The sequence below is a fragment of the Pseudophryne corroboree genome, chromosome 8, assembly GCF_028390025.1.
Source record: "Pseudophryne corroboree isolate aPseCor3 chromosome 8, aPseCor3.hap2, whole genome shotgun sequence".
In the NCBI taxonomy this organism is placed as follows: Eukaryota; Metazoa; Chordata; class Amphibia; order Anura; family Myobatrachidae; genus Pseudophryne; species Pseudophryne corroboree.
In genome coordinates, this window is record NC_086451.1 from 480367666 (window position 1) to 480390512 (window position 22847).

At 49.7% G+C, this 22847-nt stretch overlaps 1 protein-coding gene across 1 annotated transcript in view; it reads left to right on the forward strand.

Moving 5' to 3' along the window:
• Nucleotides 1–22847, forward strand: part of POF1B (POF1B actin binding protein) — a 95990-nt gene that overhangs the window by 22952 nt on the left and 50191 nt on the right. The window lies entirely within an intron of this gene.

Below are 22847 nucleotides of genomic sequence, written 5' to 3' on the forward strand. Positions count from 1 at the left end.
TGTGCTGTGACCCTGTGCCTGGTGCTGTGCTGTGACTCTGTCAGGTGCTGTGCTGTGACCCTGTGCCAGGTGCTGTGCTGTGACCCTGTGCCAGGTGCTGTGACCCTGTGCCAGGTGCTGTGCTGTGACCCTGTGCCAGGTGCTGTGCTGTGACCCTGTGCCTGGTGCTGTGCTGTGACCCTGTGCCTGGTGCTGTGCTGTGACCCTGTGCCAGGTGCTGTGCTGTGACCCTGTGCCAGGTGCTGTGCTGTGACTCTGTGCCTGGTGCTATGACTCTGTGTCAGGTGCTGTGCTGTGACCCTGTGCCTGGTGCTGTGCTGTGACCCTGTGCAGGTGCTGTGCTGTGACTCTGTGCCTGGTGCTATGACTCTGTGTCAGGTGCTGTGCTGTGACCCTGTGCCTGGTGCTGTGCTGTGACTCTGTGCCTGGTGCTCAGTGCTGTGCTGTGAGCCTGTGCCTAGTGCCCAGCGCTCTGCAGTGATGTGATGTGTCAGCACCTGCACTCTCTGTGTGTTACATTGTTACATGTGTGCTCAGGGTTTCATTGACACAGCGGCTGTATTGTTAGCTGTGACTCTTGTCTGATGCAGATATTAGTAGATGAATGTTATTATGCGGGCGGCAGGAATCGTGATAGCACCAGTCACGTGTTACTATATACTGTATATGAGATACAGATATGTGACCACTATGTAACTGCTGCCGGGGGGTCACTGTGGGGAGAATGGAACCCACCAGAACCTGTTCCGTTTTCTACAGGGGCGCTGGATTGTAATATTCTGTGCTGACCCCAAACAGGCCGCCTGCGCCGTGCCTGGAAACCCAGTGGGTACAGCATGGACTCCGAGACCTGCCATGCTATGGTACTCCCAGCAATGGGCACTCCTGCCGGAGAGTAATGGCTGAGTGTGATGTATGTGTAGACGGATTCTGGTGCACTACAACCCCCAGGATGCCCTGTCCGCTGAGCGTTGTTGTGGTCTCGTTACTTTTGCACTGTATAAGTATTAACGTATGTGTGTGTGTGTGTGTGTATGTGTATATATATATATATATATATATATATATATATATATATATATATATATAATTCGCCCAGGGATAAATATAACTGGGCAAACCTGGCATCTTACATGCGGAATCCCTTTCCAGGAACGTTACTAATACCCAGCGTTGTTCCTGTACATTAGGACCAGTCGGTAACTAGTCGGCGATCGTCTGGCGTCGTCACTCAGTGACGTGTAATGATCTGTGACTGTGAGCAGACATCTCGATGGGATGGAAAGATCCAGGTTCCGCTTCACAGTTACTGAGATCTCTGGAGCAAAGCGTAAGTATGACATGAGCCCATGGTCCGGCTGCGGAAGGTACTACACCCATTGTAGCTGTGGAGTGATGGTTACGTTCATCGTTCCCCAGAGTGACAGGCGGCGCGCTCCACGTCTGCTCCTTGCGTCACTGTCAGGTGCTGTTTTCAGAGGCAGTTCCTGTTTTACACTTTTTATTATTAACCCTCTCAGAGTTGTCCCATCCAGAGACGCCCAACCTGAGTCGTCGTCAACCTCCCTCGCTCTCTACAGCACCCTATAGGGGCCTGGAGAAGAAAAGGTGATTGCTGGGATGCTGCCAGTGTGGATCCACCGCTAACTGACACAGTGATCCCCACCTTGACCCTGAAGGTGCCGCCATTGACGAGGTGGAGGAGATGTGGCTACGTGAGGGAAGAGGGCCCTGCTCACCAGAGCTTGCGTTCATTAGATGTCTACACTTCATGGAGAATTATACTAGAACATCACACCCGCTTCAGGACCTCTATATCCACCTTCCTGAAGACCAAGATGGGGTGATGTGTGCAGTCACATGTGGGGATTAAAGCTTTGGCTGTAGGATAGAAATGCCAAATTCCCCCCCCCCCCCCCCCCCCCAACAAGTGCGGGAATGGAATTAGCAGCTTTGGCATTGGCGGTTGTAGCGCTCCGTTACCTAATGGCTGCAGGCTCCAGCTGGTGGCGGGGAGCACATTATGCTCCGTGCTGGTCTGTTTGGCGTTATGTTCTCCATATGTACAGACGCAGGTCTTCAGTTTTCGTTTTAAATGCCCAACCTCAATAAATGTTCATGTATGGGATAAAACGCTCCCTACTGTAACTGATATGGATATTACAAGTCAGCGAGGAGCTCTGTGACTATATTATAGCGCAAGGCTGTAGGTAGCATGGTAGTATACACTGTACCGAAACACCAGGGGATTTATTATATGCATATAACTGACAGGTCAGGGCGCATTATTATACTATGGTACACTCGTTCCCAGGGAGCATTGATGGCCTCAGTACGCCATCTTTGTACCGATATTGTGTCTGATCCTGTGTCGCACACCACGTGGCTGCGGAAGCCACTACCTTATACTAATGCAAGATCCCGAGGAGTAATACGGGGGGACATGCGTCCGCAAGTGGAAAGCTGCGCCGCCCATTGATTATACGCCAGCCGCCACAACCATCAACTTCACTTGCACCTGCCCCATGGTACGTGCAAGAGGTCCGTCAGAAACAGCCGCCCCTTCCCATGCGCACGGCTTAGAATCGCAAAGAGCTTTAGATACACGCTGCCACGCATATACACAGTACGCAAAAATCCGTAAATTAATTTCTGCGCTTGCGCTGTATGCAAAAACTTGCGTTTTGCGTCCATGAACCCGTTATTGGCTCCTGTATATAGTAACCGCACTGGGTAAATGTGATAACCTGCGAGTTCACAGCGATTTTAGCCGCTAGATTTAAAGCGGCAATAATTTTAAAAGTAAGAAATAGGTTGATTTAGCCTATTAAATGATGACCGCTTTAAATCTAGCGGCTAAATCGCTGCAAACTCCCAGGTTATTACCCAGCAGTGTATATACGGAATAATTGCACTCTGCAATACAAAGGACGTTCCTGGGGAGTCTCTGGCGCTGAGCGCACGGGGTAACCGTCCTCTGTCAGCCGCATAACCTGCCTTCCTGCAGGAGATTGCATCACAGCTGCACGGTGAGATGCTGCGAGTAAGGCGGGGCGCGGCAGGTGTATTCCTGGCTCTCTGGGTGTGTAGTAATTGGGGACGTGCAATCAGGAGTCTCCCCTGCTCTGTTTTATGTGTGTGCAGATGAATGAGCTCCATTATTACAGCTGGGTACAATGGCTGGGCGTCTGCGCGTGCTGCTCGCCTTACTCATCTCTCATTGTCCTCCCGACAATTATCCCTGACACAGCACAAGCCCTACCATAAACACACAATAATGCCAGGATGTCAGTAAATCTGTCAGTAAGCCTCAGTGCCTGTCAGGTAAATCTTCAAATGTATTCTATTATTTCATGATTTCAAAACCTGGGCTGTGTGGCCCTGTGTGACTCCTGTCTGGGGCAGATGCTGGAGGGGCCTGGGGTAGATGCTGGAGGGGCCTGGGGTAGATGCTGGAGGGGCCTGGAGTAGATGCTGGAGGGGCCTGGGGTAGATGCTGGAGGGGCCTGGGGCAGATGCTGGAGGGGCCTGGGGTAGATGCTGGAGGGGCCTGGGGCAGATGCTGGAGGGGCCTGGGGCAGATGCTGGAGGGGCCTGGGGTAGATGCTGGAGGGGCCTGGGGTAGATGCTGGAGGGGCCTGGAGTAGATGCTGGAGGGGCCTGGGGTAGATGCTGGAGGGGCCTGGAGTAGATGCTGGAGGGGCCTGGGGTAGATGCTGGAGGGGCCTGGGGCAGATGCTGGAGGGGCCTGGGGTAGATGCTGGAGGGGCCTGGGGCAGATGCTGGAGGGGCCTGGGGTAGATGCTGGAGGGGCCTGGGGTAGATGCTGGAGGGGCCTGGAGTAGATGCTGGAGGGGCCTGGGGTAGATGCTGGAGGGGCCTGGGGTAGATGCTGGAGGGGCCTGGAGTAGATGCTGGAGGGGCCTGGGGTAGATGCTGGAGGGGCCTGGGGCAGATGCTGGAGGGGCCTGGGGCAGATGCTGCTGGGGCCTGGGGCTGAAAGGCCATGGAAGACTACCATTATCATATTTTATTATTTATTACCTTTTAGAAACATAGAATGTGACGGCAGATAACAACCACTTGGCCCATCTATTCTACCCCTTTTTTTTACCATATTTTTACCTCAAACCTTTTTAGATCCTTATTTCTGTGTAAGATATCCTTATGTCTATCCCATGCATGCTTACATTGCTCTACTGCCTTAGCCTCTACCACCTCTGATGGGAGGCTATTCCACTTGTCCACTACCCTTTCTGTGAAGTAATTTTTCCTCATATTTCCCCTGAACCTCCCCCCCTCCAGTCTCAGTGCATGTCCTCGTGTCCTATTGCTTCTCTTCATTTGGAGAATGTTTCCCTCCTGGACTTTTATTCATAGCGTTAGAATATTCTGTGTATACTGCTGCCTAATTCGGTCATATTTTGAATGTGCGGCCGGTGGTGTTGCAGGTGATCCAGCACTGCATCCTACGATGCAGCTCGGACCAGTAATGCATTGGGAGGCGTGACGCCCCCTACTGCATTACCATAGGGGTTTAGTATGAAATACCTACAGTCAAAATCCTGACGACAATTGACCGACGGTCAAAATCCCAACAAGGTCAAAATACCGACATTTAAAATACCGACAAGGTCAAAATACCAACATTTTAAAATGTCAACATTTAAAAAAGTCGACACAAGTTTTTCATTGTTTTTTTGTGTGTGCGTGCATGTTGACATAGGTTGACATGGACACCGTATAAGTGTACCGCATCCCCTCGCATGACCTCCAGGTCCACTGGGATGGTACAGCATGAACAAGTCAGTTTCAATAAAAAAATCATGAAAAACTCATGTCGACTTTTTGACCTGTCAACAGTTTAAATGTCGGTATTTTGACCTTGTCTGCATTTTAAATGTCGGTATTTTGACCATGTCGGTATTTTGATCGTCGGGATTTTGATTGTAGGTAAATTGACCGCCTCTCTTACCATAGAAGTGCTGTCGCTGCTTCTATATACGCTGCTTCTATATATGCTCTGTCCCTAGGTCACAGCACCTTCATCCATTAAAGAAAACTAATTGTTTAGAACATTGTTATATAGCTCCGTCCTTCGCGCACATTCACTAAACCGTTTTTGATGTTGATTTTTGAATGTTAGTAAATGTGCGGTTTAGCCCCTGAAACACAACATCGATTTATTAATCGCCCTTTAGTAAATTTCCCAGTGAGCGACCCCAGGTCTCTGCTCCTCGTTACAGTCGCTATAAATCACCGCCGACTCTTCCACACGGACAATACTCTGTAAAGCGCGAGAGGCGAGGGGATAATAAAGATTTATAGTCATCATCCTGCGTTCCCCTGGATAACGCTGTGGTTCCCTGGCAGCCCAGCCCGCGTACCGACAGATGGACAGAACAAAAGTTACTGAAGGTGTTTGTGTCGCGCAGGACTGACCAATGAGGGAGCTGTGTGTATGGCGCCGTCACTTTCGTTGTGGTATTACTAGATGATGGGCGACGCGACCGATCTATTCACTCATAACGTGAACCTAAAGTTATTTTATAATTTACCCAATTTAAAGTGTTTGGACACAGCGCCATCACCCAGGAACCTACCCGCGACACAGCGCCATCACCCAGATACATACCCCGGACACAGCGCCATCACCCATATACATACGCCGGACACAGCGCCATCACCCAGATACATACCCCGGACACAGCGCCATCACCCATATACATACGCCGGACACAGCGCCATCACCCAGATACATACCCGGGACACAGCGCCATCACCCAGGGACATACCTGGGACACAGCGCCATCACCCAGATACATACCCGGGACACAGCGCCATCACCCAGGGACATACCTGGGACACAGCGCCATCACCCAGATACATACCCCGGACACAGCGCCATCACTCAGGGACATACCCGGGACACAGCGCCATCACCCAGATACATACCCGGGACACAGCGCCATCACTCAGGGACATACCCGGGACACAGCGCCATCACCCAGGGATATACCCGGGACACAGCGCCATCACTCAGTGACCTACCTGGGACACATCGCCATCACCCAGATACATACCCCGGACACAGCGCCATCACTCAAGGACATACCCGGGACACAGTGCCATCACTCAGGGACATACCCGGGACACAGCGCCATCACCCCGATACCCAGATATATATCCCGGACACAGCGCCATCACTCAGGGACATACCCCGGACACAGCGCCATCACTCAGGGACCTACCCGGGACACAGAGCCATCACTCAGGGGCCTACCCGGGACACAGCGCCATCACTCAGGGACCTACCCGGGACACAGCGCCATCACCCAGATACCTACCCGGGACACAGCGCCATCACTCAGGGACCTACCCGGGACACAGCGCCATCACTCAGGGACCTACCCGGGACACAGCGCCATCACTCAGGGACCTACCCGGGACACAGCGCCATCACCCAGATACATACCCCGGACACAGCACCATCACTCAGGAACATACCCGGGACACAGCGCCATCACCCAGATACATACCTGGGACACAGTGCCATCACTCAGGGACATACCCGGGACACAGCGCCATCACCCAGGGACATACCCGGGACACAGCGCCATCACCCAGGGATATACCCGGGACACAGCGCCATCACTCAGGGACCTACCCGGGACACAGCGCCATCACCCAGATACATACCCCGGACACAGCGCCATCACTCAGGGACATACCTGGGACACAGCGCCATCACTCAGGGACATACCCGGGACACAGCGTCATCACCCAGATACATACCTGGGACACAGCGCCATCACCCAGGGACATATCCGGGACACAGCGCCATCACTCAGGGACATACCCGGGACACAGTGCCATCACCCAGATACATACCTGGGACACAGCGCCATCACCCAGGGACATACCCGGGACACAGCGCCATCACTCAGGGACATACCCGGGACACAGCGCCATCACTCAGGGACATACCCGGGACACAGTGCCATCACCCAGGGACATACCCGGGACACAGCGCCATCACCCAGGGACATACCCGGGACACAGCGCCATCACCCAGGGACATACCCGGGACACAGCGCCATCACCCAGGGACATACCCGGGACACAGCGCCATCACCCAGGGATATACCCGGGACACAGCGCCATCACTCAGGGACATACCCGGGACACAGTGCCATCACCCAGATACATACCCGGGACACAGCGCCATCACCCAGGGACATACCCGGGACACAGCGCCATCACCCAGATACATACCCGGGACACAGCGCCATCACCCAGATACATACCTGGGACACAGCGCCATCACCCAGATACATACCCGGGACACAGCGCCATCACTCAGGGACATACCCAGGACACAGCGCCATCACCCAGGGATATACCCGGGACACAGTGCCATCACCCAGGGATATACCCGGGACACAGCGCCATCACCCAGGGACATACCCGACACACAGCGCCATCACCCAGGAACCTAACTGATGCTGGGTGAGAGGGGTGAAGCTGATGTGTAAATATAGATTTCAGGGTAATTTGGGTGAATGTAGGGGGCAGATGATTACAGGGGATAGGGGCAGAATTCCACATCTTTATACCCTACGTAACGGCAGCTGATGCTGGATGATTATCACTGGTAACATAGAGCCGGCAGATGTTACTGATACTGGGGGCACAGGAAGCCCCTTTCCAGGCCTCGGGGTGGGGGGCTGATACGGAGCTGTGGCAGAGCGGAGTAGGGGGCACTGTGTGCCTGGTATATACAGCGGTCGCTGTGTGCGGTGTACGGTGTAATCCTCTGTCTCACGGTGGCGGTACGTGACTTATTACTGTGGTATTTGTCACGTGTCTCATCTGTGCGATATTACAGGTATATGCTGAATATCACGTACACTACGGGACACAGGCGTCCGGCACTTGGCGTTCCTGACATAGTCTATCTATGAGGTGCCGGATAGTTGTAGAGGGTGTTGGATGCGGAAGAGACAACTGGGAATCTGGATCTGCTGGATATTATAATCGCCCGTCACCGGGGGGGGGGGGGGGGGGGTGGGGGGGGGGGGGTGGTGACTGTGACTATCGTGACGGAGGGGTTAATCTCCACTGAATGTGCAATTTGTTATAGGACTGTACCCCACATAGTTGCTGTAGAGCAGGGGTTCTCCTCTCTAGTCCCACCAACAGGTCATGTTTTCTGGATCTCTTTAATCATGCACAGATGAGTTAATCTATGTTGCTGGGTCAGTTATTATCCCATCTGCATCCACAGACCGAAATCCCCAAAACATGACCTGTTGGGGGAACCTGATGTATGAGGTTGGGCACCCCGGCTGCAGATAAACTCCCGCATACATCTCGCCCCAGAATCTATGCCGCAATAGTGGTCGCTATGACAAGGCAGCACACTGTATATTATATTATATGTTTTTTTCTCTATCGTCCTAGTGGATGCTGGGGTTCCTGAAAGGACCATGGGGAATAGCGGCTCCGCAGGAGACAGGGCACAAAAAGTAAAGCTTTAGGATCAGGTGGTGTGCACTGGCTCCTCCCCCTATGACCCTCCTCCAAGCCTCAGTTAGATTTTTGTGCCCGGCCGAGAAGGGTGCAATCTAGGTGGCTCTCCTAAAGAGCTGCTTAGAAAAGTTTAGCTTAGGTTTTTTATTTTACAGTGAGTCCTGCTGGCAACAGGATCACTGCAACGAGGGACTTAGGGGAGAAGAAGTGAACTCACCTGCGTGCAGGATGGATTGGCTTCTTGGCTACTGGACATCAGCTCCAGAGGGACGATCACAGGTACAGCCTGGATGGTCACCGGAGCCTCGCCGCCGGCCCCCTTGCAGATGCTGAAACGAGAAGAGGTCCAGAATCGGCGGCAGAAGACTCCTCAGTCTTCTTAAGGTAGCGCACAGCACTGCAGCTGTGCGCCATTTCCTCTCAGCACACTTCACACGGCAGTCACTGAGGGTGCAGGGCGCTGGGAGGGGGGCGCCCTGGGAGGCAAATGAAAACCTTTTTTGGCTAAAAATACCTCACATATAGCCTCCGGGGGCTATATGGAGATATTTAACCCCTGCCAGAATCCGTTAAGAGCGGGAGACGAGGCCGCCGAAAAAGGGGCGGGGCCTATCTCCTCAGCACACAGCGCCATTTTCCCTCACAGAAAGGCTGGAGGGAAGGCTCCCAGGCTCTCCCCTGCACTGCACTACAGAAACAGGGTTAAAACAGAGAGGGGGGGCACTAATTTGGCGTTAGAAATATATAAAAAAGATGCTATAAGGGAAAACACTTATATAAGGTTGTCCCTATATAATTATAGCGTTTTTTGGTGTGTGCTGGCAAACTCTCCCTCTGTCTCTCCAAAGGGCTAGTAGGTCCTGTCCTCTATCAGAGCATTCCCTGTGTGTGTGCTGTGTGTCGGTACGTGTGTGTCGACATGTATGAGGACGATGTTGGTGAGGAGGCGGAGCAATTGCCTGTAATGGTGATGTCACTCTCTAGGGAGTCGACACCGGAATGGATGGCTTATTTAGGGAATTACGTGATAATGTCAACACGCGGCAAGGTCGGTTGACGACATGAGACGGCCGACAAACAATTAGTACCGGTCCAGACGTCTCAAAAACACCGTCAGGGGTTTTAAAACGCCCGTTTACTTTAGTCGGTCGACACAGACACAGACAGGGACACTGAATCCAGTGTCGACGGTGAATAAACAAACGTATTCCTTATTAGGGCCACACGTTAAGGGCAATGAAGGAGGTGTTACATATTTCTGATACTACAAGTACCACAAAAGAGGGTATTATGTGGGATGTGAAAAAACTACCGTAGTTTTTCCTGAATCAGATAAATTAAATGAAGTGTGTGATGATGCGTGGGTTCCCCCCGATAGAAAATATGGGCGGTATACCCTTTCCCGCCAGAAGTTAGGGCGCGTTGGGAAACACCCCTTAGGGTGGATAAGGCGCTCACACGCTTATCAGAACAAGTGGCGGTACCGTCTATAGATAGGGCCGTCCTCAAGGAGCCAGCTGACAGGAGGCTGGAAAAATATCATAAAAAGTATATACACACATACTGGTGTTATACTGCGACCAGCGATCGCCTCAGCCTGGATGTGCAGAGCTGGGGTGGCTTGGTCGGATTCCCTGACTAAAAATATTGATACCCTTGACAGGGACAGTATTTTATTGACTATAGAGCATTTAAAGGATGCATTTCTATATATGCGAGATGCACAGAGGGATATTTGCACTCTGGCATCAAGAGTAAGTGCGATGTCCATATCTGCCAGAAGATGTTTATGGACACGACAGTGGTCAGGTGATGCAGATTCCAAACGGCACAAAGGTGTATTGCCGTATAAAGGAAGAGGAGTTATTTGGGGTCGGTCCATCGGACCTGGTGGCCACGGCAACTGCTGGAAAATCCACCGTTTTTACCCTAAGTCACATCTCTGCAGAAAAAGACACCGTCTTTTCAGCTTCAGTCCTTTCGTCCCTATAAGAGTCATATCTGCCCAGGGATAGAGGAAAGGGAAGAAGACTGCAGCAGGCAGCCCATTCCCAGGAACAGAAGCGTTCCACCGCTTCTGACAAGCTCTCAGCATGACGCTGAGACCGTACAGGACCCCTGGATCCTACAAGTAGTATCCCAGGGGTACAGTTTGGAATGTCGAGACGTTTCCCCTGCGCAGGCTCCTGAAGTCTGCTTTACCAAGGTCTCCCTCCGACAAGGAGGCAGTATGGGAAACAATTCACGAGCTGTATTCCCAGCAGGTGATAATTAAATTACCCCTCCTACAACAAGAAAAGGGGTATTATTCCACACTATATTGTGGTACTGAAGCCAGAAGGCTAGGTGAGACCTATTCTAAATCTAAAAAAATTTGAACACTTACAAAGGTTCAAATCAAGATGGAGTCACTCAGAGCAGTGATAACGAACCGGGAAGAAGGGGACTATCTGGTGTCCCGAGACATCAGGGATGCTTACCTCCATGTCCCAAATTTGCCCTTATCACTAAGGGTACCTCAGGTTCGTGGTACAGAACTGTCTACGGCACCCCGGGTCTTTACCAAGGTAATGGCCGAAATGATGGTTCTTCTTCGAAGAAAAGGCGTCTTAATTATCCCTTCCTTGGACGATCTCCTGATAAGGGCAAAGTCCAGGGAACAGTTGGAGGTCGGAGTAGCACTATCTCGGATACTGTTACAACAGCAGGGGTGGATTCTAAATATTCCAAAATCGCAGCTGATCCCGACAACAAGTCTCCTGTGCTTAGGGATGATTCTGGACACAGTCCAGAAAAAGGTGTTTCTCCCGGAAGAGAAAGCCAGGGAGTTATCCGAGCTAGTCAGGAACCTCCTAAAATCAGTGCATCATTGCACAAGGGCCATGGTAAAAAAATGGTGACTTCCTTCGAAGCAATTCCAGTCGGCAGATTTCATGCAAGAACTTTTCAGTGGGATCTGCTGGACAAATGGTCCGGATCGCATCTTCAGATGCATCAGCGGATAACCCTATATCCAAGGACAAGGGTGTCTCTCCTGTGGTGGTTACAGAGTGCTCATCTTCTAGAGGGCCGCAGATTCGGCATTCAGTTTTGGATGTTGGTGACCACGGAGGCCAGCCCGAGAGGCTGGGGAGCAGTCACACAAGGAAAAAATTTCCAGGGAGTGTGATCAAGTCTGGAGATTTTTCTCCACATAAATATAGCTAAGGGTAAATTTATAATGCTCTAAGCTTAGCAAGACCTCTGCTTCAAGGTCAGCCGGTATTGATCCAGTGGGATAAAACATCACGGCAGTCGCCCACGTAAATAGACAGGGCGGCACAAGAAGCAGGAGGGCAGTGGCAAAAACTGCAAGGACTTTTCGCTGGGCGGAAAATCATGTGATAGCACTGTCAGCAGTGTTTCATTCCGGGAATGGAAACTGGGAAGCAGACTTCCTCAGTAGGCACGACCTCCACCCGGCAGAGTGGGAACTTCATGGGGAAGTTTTCCACATAATTGTAAACCGTTGGGAATTACCAAAGGTGGACATGATGGCGTCCCGTCTGAACAAAAAACGGGACAGGTATTGCGCCAGGTTAAGAGACCCTCAGGCAATAGCTGTGGACGTTCTGGTAACACCGTGGGTGTACCAGTCGGTGTATGTGTTCCATCCTCTGCTTTTCATACCTAAGGTACTGAGAATTATAAGACGTAGAGGAGTAAGAACTATACTCATGGCTCCGGATTGGCCAAGAAGGACTTGGTACCCGGAACTTCAAGAGATGCTCACAGAGGACTTATGGCCTCTGCCGCTAAGAAGGGACTTGTTTCAGCAGGTACCATGTCTGTTCCAAGACTTACCGCAGCTGCGTTTGACGGCATGGCGGTGGAACGCCGGATCCTAAGGGAAAAAGGCATTCAGGAAGAGGTCATTCCTACCCTGGTCAAAGCCAGAAAGGAGGTGACCGCACAACATTATCACCACATGTGGCGAAAATATGTTGCGTGGTGTGAGGCCAGGAAGGCCCCACGAAGAAATTTCAACTCGGTCGATTCCTGCATTTCTTGCAAACAGGAGTATCTATGGGCCTCAAATTGGGGTCCATTAAGGTTCAAATTTCGGCCCTGTCGATTTTTCTTCCAGAAAGAATTGGCTTCAGTTCCTGAAGTCCAGAAGTTTGTCAAGGGAGTATTGCATATACAACCCCCTTTTGTGCCTCCAGTGGCACTGTGGGATCTCAACGTAGTTCTGGGATTCCTCAAAACACATTGGTTTAAAACCAGTCAAATCTGTGGATTTGAAGCATCTCACATGAAAAGTGAACATGCTCTTGGACCTGGCCTGGAGTGTCAAATTGGTGGTTTTTTTCTCAAAAAAGCCCATATCTGTTTGTCCATTCGGACAGGGCAGAGCTGCGGACTCGTCCCCAGTTCTCTCCCTAAGGTGGTGTCAGTGTTTCACCTGAACCAGCTTATTGTGGTGTCTTGCGCCTACTAGGGACTTGGAGGACTCCAAGTTGCTAGATGTGGTCAGGGCCCTGAAAATATAGGTTCCAGGACGGCTGGAGTCAGGAAAACTGACTTGCTGTTATCCTGTATGCACCCAACAAACTGGGTGCTCTTGCTTTTAAGCAGACTTTTGCTAGTTGGATGTGTAATACAATTCAGCTTGCACATTCTGTGGCAGGCCTGCCACAGCCAAAATATGTAAATGCCCATTCCACAAGGAAGGTGGGCTCATCTTGGGCGGCTGCCCGAGGGGTCTCGGCTTTACAACTTTGCCGAGCGGCTATTTAGTCAGGGGCAAACACGTTTGTAAAATCCTACAAATTTGATACCCTGGCTAAGGAGGACCTGGAGTTCTCTCATTCGGTGCTGCAGAGTCATCCGCACTCTCCCGCCCGTTTGGGAGCTTTGGTATAATCCCCATGGTCCTTTCAGGAACCCCAGCATCCACTAGGACGATAGAGAAAATAAGAATTTACTTACCGATAATTCTATTTCTCGGAGTCCGTAGTGGATGCTGGGCGCCCATCCCAAGTGCGGATTATCTGCATTACTTGTACATAGTTACAAAAATCGGGTTATTATTGTTGTGAGCCATCCTTTCAGAGGCTCCGCTGTTATCATACTGTTAACTGGGTTCAGATCACAGGTTGTACAGTGTGATTGGTGTGGCTGGTATGAGTCTTACCCGGGATTCATAAATCCTTCCTTATTGTGTACGCTCGTCCGGGCACAGTACCTAACTGAGGCTTGGAGGAGGGTCATAGGGGGAGGAGCCAGTGCACACCACCTGATCCTAAAGCTTTACTTTTTGTGCCCTGTCTCCTGCGGAGCCGCTATTCCCCATGGTCCTTTCAGGAACCCCAGCATCCACTACGGACTCCGAGAAATAGAATTATCGGTAAGTAAATTCTTATTATTACACCAGTGACCGTATACTACATATTAAATGTTTGTTAATGATACAGGATTTGTAACATGTATATTCCATTAGACAGTTTTACATTGTGGGCAGAATAATTACTAATTGGTGCTCCTTAATTAGTATAATTATGGCTGGTTTCGGTGCTAATGTGCCGCGTTTCCCACTTTCCCTTACATTGGGTGGGTGATAGCCGTGTGGGGAGGGGGTACATGGCGGTGGGCTCCAGTGTGTACAGTTATTTCTCTGTGATCCTGGACACCCTGGGGTTGTATGTTGGTCATTTCCCAGGCTTGCGTCACTTTATACAGGTAGTTTTACCTTCAGATCATTTCACCTCTGACATATTCTATTTATTTGCATCCAAGTTCATGTAAATCCGATTCCTAATAACGTCACCACTGAGGTCACTGCTTGAGTATACAGACGAGAAGCAATGTATCACCAGGCTTTGTCTGCTGGTCTCAGTGTTCACAACTGTTTGGTTGGAATGAATGAAGCATTGTGTTTGTAGCAGAGTTGTTGTAACTTCTCCCCAGTATAAATCATCTCGGAGCGGAGGGTGTATGAGTGACACAGTCCGGAATAATTGCTATATAGGTGCTGGGAGGCACTCGTTACCCAACAGGCTCCAACCCGTCCTCTATTTCCCAGGTTGCTTTGAGCAGCTCCTGGTATTTGGTCTATACACAGTGTGACTGATACCCAATATCCCTCCGAGTATTCCTACAACACTGAGGAGCTCACGTACATCTGTGCGTATCCCTGCAAGATCACAGTAGTATATGTGCCTGGGTTACACCGGGAGAGAGCAGTGGTATATGTGCCCACATCGGGAGAGAACAGTAGTATATGTGCCTGGGTTACAGCGGGAGAGAGCAGTAGTATATGTGCGTGGGTTACACCGGGAGAAAGCAGTAGTATATATGCCTGGGTTACACCGGGAGAGTACAGTAGTATATGTACCTGGGTTACATCGGGAGAGAGCAGTAGTATATGTGCCTGGGTTACATCGGGAGAGAGCAGTAGTATATGTGCCTGGGTTACACCGGGAGAGAGCAGTAGTATATGTGCCTGAGTTACACCGGGAGAGTACAGTAGTATATATGCCTGGGTTACACCAGAGAGAGAGCAGTAGTATATGTGCCTGGGTTACACCGGGAGAGAGCAGTAGTATATGTGCCTGGGTTACATCGGGTGAGAGCAGTAGTATAAGTGCCTGGGTTACATCGGGAGAGAGCAGTAGTATAAGTGCCTGGGTTACACCGGGAGAAAGCAGTAGTATATGTGCCTGGGTTACACCAGGAGAGAGCAGTAGTGTATGTGCCTGTGTTACACCGGGAGAGAGCAGTAGTATATGTGCCTGGGTTACATCGGGTGAGAGCAGTAGTATAAGTGCCTGGGTTACATCGGGAGAGAGCAGTAGTATAAGTGCCTGGGTTACACCGGGAGAAAGCAGTAGTATATGTGCCTGGGTTACACCAGGAGAGAGCAGTCGTGTAAGTGCCTGGGTTACATCGGGTGAGAGCAGTAGTATATGTGCCTGGGTTACACCAGGAGAGAACAGTAGTATATGTGCCTGGGCTACATCGGGAGAGAGCAGTAGTATAAGTGCCTGGGTTACATCGGGTGAGAGCAGTAGTATATGTGCCTGGGTTACACCGGGAGAAAGCAGTAGTATATGTGCCTGGGTTACACCAGGAGAGAGCAGTAGTGTAAGTGCCTGGGTTACATCGGGTGAGAGCAGTAGTATATGTGCCTGGGTTACACCAGGAGAGAACAGTAGTATATGTGCCTGGGCTACACCGGGAGAGAGCAGTAGTATATGTGCCTGGGTTACACCAGGAGAGAGCAGTAGTATATGTGCCTGGGTTACACCAGGAGAGAGCAGTAGTATATGTGCCTGGGTTACACCAGGAGAGAGCAGTAGTATATGTGCCTGGGTTGCAACGGGAGAGAGCAGTAGTATATGTGCTTGGGTTACACCGGGAGAGAGCCGTAGTATATGTGCCTGGGTTACATCGGGATACAGCAGTAGTATATGTGCTTGGGTTACACCGGGAGAGAGCCGTAGTATATGTGCCTGGGTTACATCGGGAGAAAGCAGTAGTATATATGCCTGGGTTACACCGGGAGAGTACAGTAGTATATGTACCTGGGTTACACCAGAGAGAGCAGTAGTATATGTGCCTGGGTTACATCGGGAGAGAGCAGTAGTATATGTGCCTGGGTTACACCGGGAGAGAGCAGTAGTATATGTGCCTGAGTTACACCGGGAGAGTACAGTAGTATATATGCCTGGGTTACACCAGAGAGAGAGCAGTAGTATATGTGCCTGTGTTACACCGGGAGAGAGCAGTAGTATATGTGCCTGGGTTACATCGGGTGAGAGCAGTAGTATAAGTGCCTGGGTTACATCGGGAGAGAGCAGTAGTATAAGTGCCTGGGTTACATCGGGTGAGAGCAGTAGTATATGTGCCTGGGTTACACCGGGAGAAAGCAGTAGTATATGTGCCTGGGTTACACCGGGAGAAAGCAGTAGTATATGTGCCTGGGTTACACCAGGAGAGAGCAGTAGTGTAAGTGCCTGGGTTACATCGGGTGAGAGCAGTAGTATATGTGCCTGGGTTACACCAGGAGAGAACAGTAGTATATGTGCCTGGGCTACACCGGGAGAGAGCAGTAGTATATGTGCCTGGGTTACACCAGGAGAGAGCAGTAGTATATGTGCCTGGGTTACACCAGGAGAGAGCAGTAGTATATGTGCCTGGGTTGCATCGGGAGAGAGCAGTAGTATATGTGCCTGGGTTACACCGGGAGAGAGCAGTAGTATATGTGCCTGGGTTACACCGGGAGAGAGCAGTAGTATATGTGCCTGGGTTACACCGGGAGAGAGCAGTAGTATATGTGCCTGGGTTACATCGGGAGAGAGCAGTAGTATATGTGCCTGGGTTACATCGAGAGAGGGCAGTAGTATATGTGCCTGGGTTACATTTGGAGAGAACAGTAGTATATGTGCCTGGGTTACATTTGGAGAGAGCAGTAGTATATGTGCCTGGGTTACACCGGGAGAGAGCCGTAGTATATGTGCCTGGGTTACATCGGGAGAGAGCAGTAGTATATGTGCTTGGGTTACACCGGGAGAGAGCCGTAGTATATGTGCCTGGGTTACATTTGGAGAGAACAGTGTGACTTGATGAGACTCTCTGCACGCACCAAGTGATCACAGATTGGGATTGGGTCTTACTGGACCTGGGCCAATAGGGGATTCCCTCTTACCATCAGTTACCGCCTGTTACTGACTCCACCCACTGTGCAGTCAGTGGGTATTTTTCTGCCACCACTAGGCTCCTTCAACACGGCACCTGGAACAGTGTTTCTACTCGGGCTCCTACCACCGGCACCTGATACCACTTGCTGCTGTGTATACGTAGACAGACACCTTCTCACTGTGTTTGTCGACCCCCACTGGTCACTGACCTGGACCAGGCCCTGTACAGTAGCTGGCAGAGGGTGGAGCTAGGAGATGCTGGGCTCAACCCAGAACAGGTGGAGAACAGGACTGCGTGTGTCACATTCCTATTTGTTGAAAGATGAAAGGCAGTCATCTTAAAGTCAAGATGTTTATTGCTCAAATGGTTTAAAAAAGACTCTTCCCTTTTTCAAGGGGATATAACATACAGATGTTAACAGCAGTTCCACACTTCTAGATGTCAGATAAGGTATTCCCAACTCGGGGCACACAGCCCTCCTTTTTATCTGACTCCATCATACAATACTACAGGGGGTAGGTCCACCCTGTAATTTTTACCCAATCACGTGAAGTGCATGTGTCTTGCATACCCAAAGCATGATCACCTTTAACATTGCCCCCTATAGACAGTGAGGAGTGGTCACTCCTCTGTGCCTTGGCACACCTGCCATGTTAGTCACAGCCCAGGTGCCGGCTCGTCTGGGATGGGGAGGAAGGTTCCCTCCAAATCAAATTTCCAGGAATCTTCCTAGGGACCAAGCCTGCCACTTCTAGTCTGAATTTGAGGTCCAAGATGGGCAGACAGGATCCCCGAGCAGAGTCTCCTTGCCACGGGAGGTGGTCAGAGGGACCCAGCAGCTCACAAAGAGCCCTGGATTCCCCATAGACCACCAGGGAGAAAAGCAAGTATACAGATGGGTCCACGGTTATCTTGACTAGTTTTCTGCGCCTAGGCACAACATGATTTATTAGCATAAACCCTTCATCTATTGTTCTCAGCTGCAATACAATACAGAGAACAATACAGCAGGGGATTAAGTCATTACAGCGGGGGATTGAGTCCGATTGGCCAGTCTCATCATCAATCATATTAAAGGTCAAGATAAACATGGACCCAACTGTACTTTAAATACATTTTAAAAACTTTTCACATTGCACACTGAGCCTGTGCACCGCAATAGGTTTTCCCCTCCGCAGCACACAGCTCAGTGCTGTATATACATTTAAACCCACATTTATACAGTTCATTATTTCAAAAGACATTTGTTTCATTGTGTGTGCAGTGTTGTTCATATCCGCGCCGGGACTGCAACTCCTTTCTGCGCTGGGGACACCAGGAGCTATTTTCCCGGACCCCAGAATGCTGCAGCACATGTGCCGTGCGTCCTCCTTCTGCAGTTGGGGAGTCTGTACAGGCTGTAATAGGCCCTACACACTGGGCGATGTTACTGGAAGATATGAACGATCTCGTTCATTAATGAACGAGATACCGTTCATATCTTTCAGTGTGGAGGCACCAGCGATGAACGATGTGCGGCCCCACGCTCGTTCATCGCCGGTGCCCCGTCGCTTGTGCTTGCAGGCCAATATGGACGAGATCATCAATATTTGTCTGCACTGCTATGGAGCCGGGTGATGGGGGGAGTAAAGAAACTTCACTCCCCCCGTCACTACCCCCCCCTTCCCGCCGCCGGGTCGCCCGTCAGCCGTATCCTCCGTGGGGAAGCTTGGCGGCAGATCTATCAGTGTGTAGGGCTCATTACTCTCCCCTGGTGCAGAGCAGTGAATGGTCCCGCACCCCTGCTGCTTACCTATGGGAAAACGTTGCGGCTTGCGAACAGGGATACTTGTGGGTCCCGCCACCCCTGTCTGGCTACGGGGGTTGTGCACCTGCATGTTCACGTGTTCACGCAGGTGCACTAGTACTAGCACTGCCAAATCTTTTCATAGCGATGAAAGAAATTGTGGAAACAGTTCATTTTTGAATCGGCCTCTTGTGAAGTAAAAACAGGAAACAAACACAAACTTCCAGTTGTATATTGTTTATTAGCTTAGTATTGCGCAAAGGTTCTCAAACTCAGTCCTCAGGACCCCACACGGTTCATGTTTTGCAGGTCACCTGTAGATTTTTTAAATGTGACAGTTGGTGATACACGGTGCACCTGCCGGGTGACATGGAAAACGTGAACTGTGTGGGGTCCTGAGGACCGAGTTTGAGAACCTCTGGTATAGCGCTTACATAGGAAGCAGTGCTGTACGATGCCAGAAGGGTTTGGTCACTGTAGCCCAATCCTTCAGTGGAATTTACAATCTGATTTCCCTGTCACAGGCAGAGCATCGCTGAAGACCATTCAGTCTGAAGCCAGGGATATAACACTGTTTGCTTGGATTGTAGAAGGGAGACCAGCATTGGTAGTAGTGGCCCATGTGGACATCGTACAAACATACAAGCGGATAGCGCCCTGCTCGGTGCATTGGGCTGGAATTGTCCTGTATTAGAAATGGACAGTAATGTTCCCTGATGCATTATATTTCTCCTTCATCCATTAGGGGACACTGGAGCATATAGACAATGGGGTATAGACGAGTGGATAATTTGAGCCTGGCACTTTAAATTTTTCAGGAAGTGTAGCTGGCTCCTCCCCCTCTATATCCCTTCAAGCCCATATTGAGTCACTAATTATCCCGGTTTCACTTTGGGGTTTGGGTTGATATCTTCCTTTTGTAAACTTCATGCTAGTGTCCCACCCCGCATAAATTTTATATAGAGGCAGAATCGCAGAAGCACCCAGGGTACGTCACCATCATGGCTTATATACTGTATAAGGTGCTGCAAAGCTCTGCAGCTCTGGACCGTCAATGTAACAGATGCTACAACATAGGGAGATGTATCAAAGTTTGGACAGAGCTAAAGCACCAACCAATCAGCTCCTGTCATGTTTCATACACAGCCTGTAACAAGGCTGTTACTTTATCTCTCTCCACTTTATCTCGCCAAGCTTTGATACAGTATCCAAATAGGAGAGTATATAACACGAAGATCTCTGTCTATTGAAGTAACCCTGTGCATGCCACTGATTGATCTGGAATACCGACACAGTTCTGATCGCGCTTTGCATAGGAGGCCTGTTGAATGAGTGTATGACCCGTGTTTGCCGTCCTGTGAAGGGTTTCTTACATGTAGTTCTGTGGTATAACATAGTGGAGTGTTTGCTCTGTGTTACATGCATTGACTCTGGCGCTGTGTACGGATGGCGCACAGCCTGGGGCGTGGGATCTGTTGCAGCAGGTCGGGGCTGTCACAGACTGTTGAGTTTTAGTCTTCTTTTACAATAGGAGATTTTTTTTCCTGTGTTTATTTAAATTGTTGGCACTTGGCAAAGTCAGGTTACAGGGTGTTAGGTGGCACCGTCACCTGCTCAGGGCACACAGTGTAATGCTGGCGCAGTGTGCGTAGTATAAGGCGCTCTGGGAAAGTAAACGGATGTATTATATTTATGTGATGTGGATTTTTGTCCTCAAGCGAGCGCTTATTGTAATCCTTCTTCTGCCTTCCGATGTCTGTGCATCCCCTCTGCTGTACAGCTGGCATGTAGACACCCAGATGTATTATTATTCTGACCATTAGCAGATATTTATATAGCGCACACCTATTCCGCAGCGCCTTATAGAGAATATTTAGCCATTCACATCAGTCCAGTGATCTTACAATCTATGGTGGTCATTCCGAGTTGATCGCTCGCTAGCAGTTTTTAGCAGCGGTGCAAACACTATGCCGCCTTCCACTGGGAGTGTATTTTAGCTTAGCAGAAGTGCGAATGAAAGGATCGCAGAGCGGCTTCAAAATAATTTTGTGCAGTTTCATAGTAGCTTCAAACCTACTCAGCGCTTGCGATCACTTCAGACCATTCAGTTCCTGATTTGACGTCACAAACACGCCCTGCGTTTACCCAGCCACGCCTGCGATTTTCCTGGCACGCCTGTGTTTTTCCGAAGAATCCCTGAAAACGGTCAGTTGACACCCAGAAACGCCCACTTCCTGTCACTCTGCGGCTGCCAGTGCGACTGAAAAGCTTCGCTAGACCCTGTGTAAAACGACATCGTTCGTTGTAATAGTACGTCGCGCGTGCACATTGCACCGCATACGCAGAAGTGGCTTATTTTGCCTCATCGCTGCACAGCGAACGAATGCAGCTAGTGATCAACTCGGAATAACCACCCATATATATTCCCTAGTATTTGAGCACACACTAGGGTTCATTTCTCGTTGGGAACCATTTAGGCAAGTATATTTTTGGAGTGGACTCTTTATAATCTCCAAGACCCCTGATCATTATATAATCCCCCACCCTCTCCCCCAAATAAAAAATCCAAGTTACATAAATACCTTTTGACACCCTTGAGACACGCTAATGACCCTTCATGTTGTGTGTGGTTGTATGTACTGTAATTTCCCTGAGCTGAGAGGGACTCACCTTCCCTTCCAAAGTTGCATGTGTTATATTAATTTATCATTGGGTGATAGTGGCCCCTATAAACTTTTAACCTGCTATATATCTCATTATGCCCCTGGACCCGCTCATTATAATGTGGTATAAAATGAACTGTAGGGCACTGTTACATAATAAGAACTGGGGAACTGTAATGTGGCATAATATAAATTGGAGGCCCTATAGGCCGGGATCTAATGGGAGCCGAGTTTTGCGTCCGGGACAAACTCAGGCATTAGAAGTGCGTTTTTCCCCCTGGAATTCGGCCAATCTAATGGCATGTGTCATTTACACTACCAATGCAAATCAGATCCGACTTCTCATGGGATTTTTAGACTAGGAAGCGTCTGTTATTTTAACAGGTTTACAGTGATATAAGATCACCCATTGGCACCCAGACGACACGTGATTAAAACACAAACTAAATAATCCCCAGTCCTCCACGACGCACAAGCAGCTTTTGCTGTTTAACATGATATGCGGCATGGCTATATTCTGTGTGCAATTGTGACTATCTAATTATGGTACAGTGTTTGCCTGGAATACCCTGTAGCATAACATTTCCTATGCAGATACAGCCGCTATTACACACAGTAGGCATACCGCATATCATTTTAATCAGCAAAAGCTGCTTGCTTGTTCTATTCACATCGTTTTGCGTTTAAGACGCACTTTCCGGGAAAAATTAGCTAGATTGACAGGTACAGAACACAGGCTGTTTTGAGAGATCAAAGTTTTTTTTGAAGGTTAGAAATAATAATAAAAAAATGTTTATTTGCTGTATTTGTGTACTTGTAATTTATTTGCAACATTGTCAAATACAACTTGCCCCAAAAAAACACAGGTCTGTGTATGTCCGACTTTGTAGAGCTGTTTTTTGTGAAATTTTCAAACTCTGACTCCATTAGATCGGCCGAGTTGTATGTTTAACATAGGGAAACATCAAGTAGATCCGATTAATTAATTATTTATTTATTTATTTATTTATTTTACCGGGCGCTCTTATTTAGACTACAAAACATCCAACTTTTCATGGACTCGGACGCTGTTACATTGGCCAGGTTTGCAAAATGCCTGACTTTTGTGGCAAAATTGGTAATTGTAAAAACTCAGATCGCACTTGGCTTCCATTACATCCCGGCCCTAGTGTGGCATAATATGA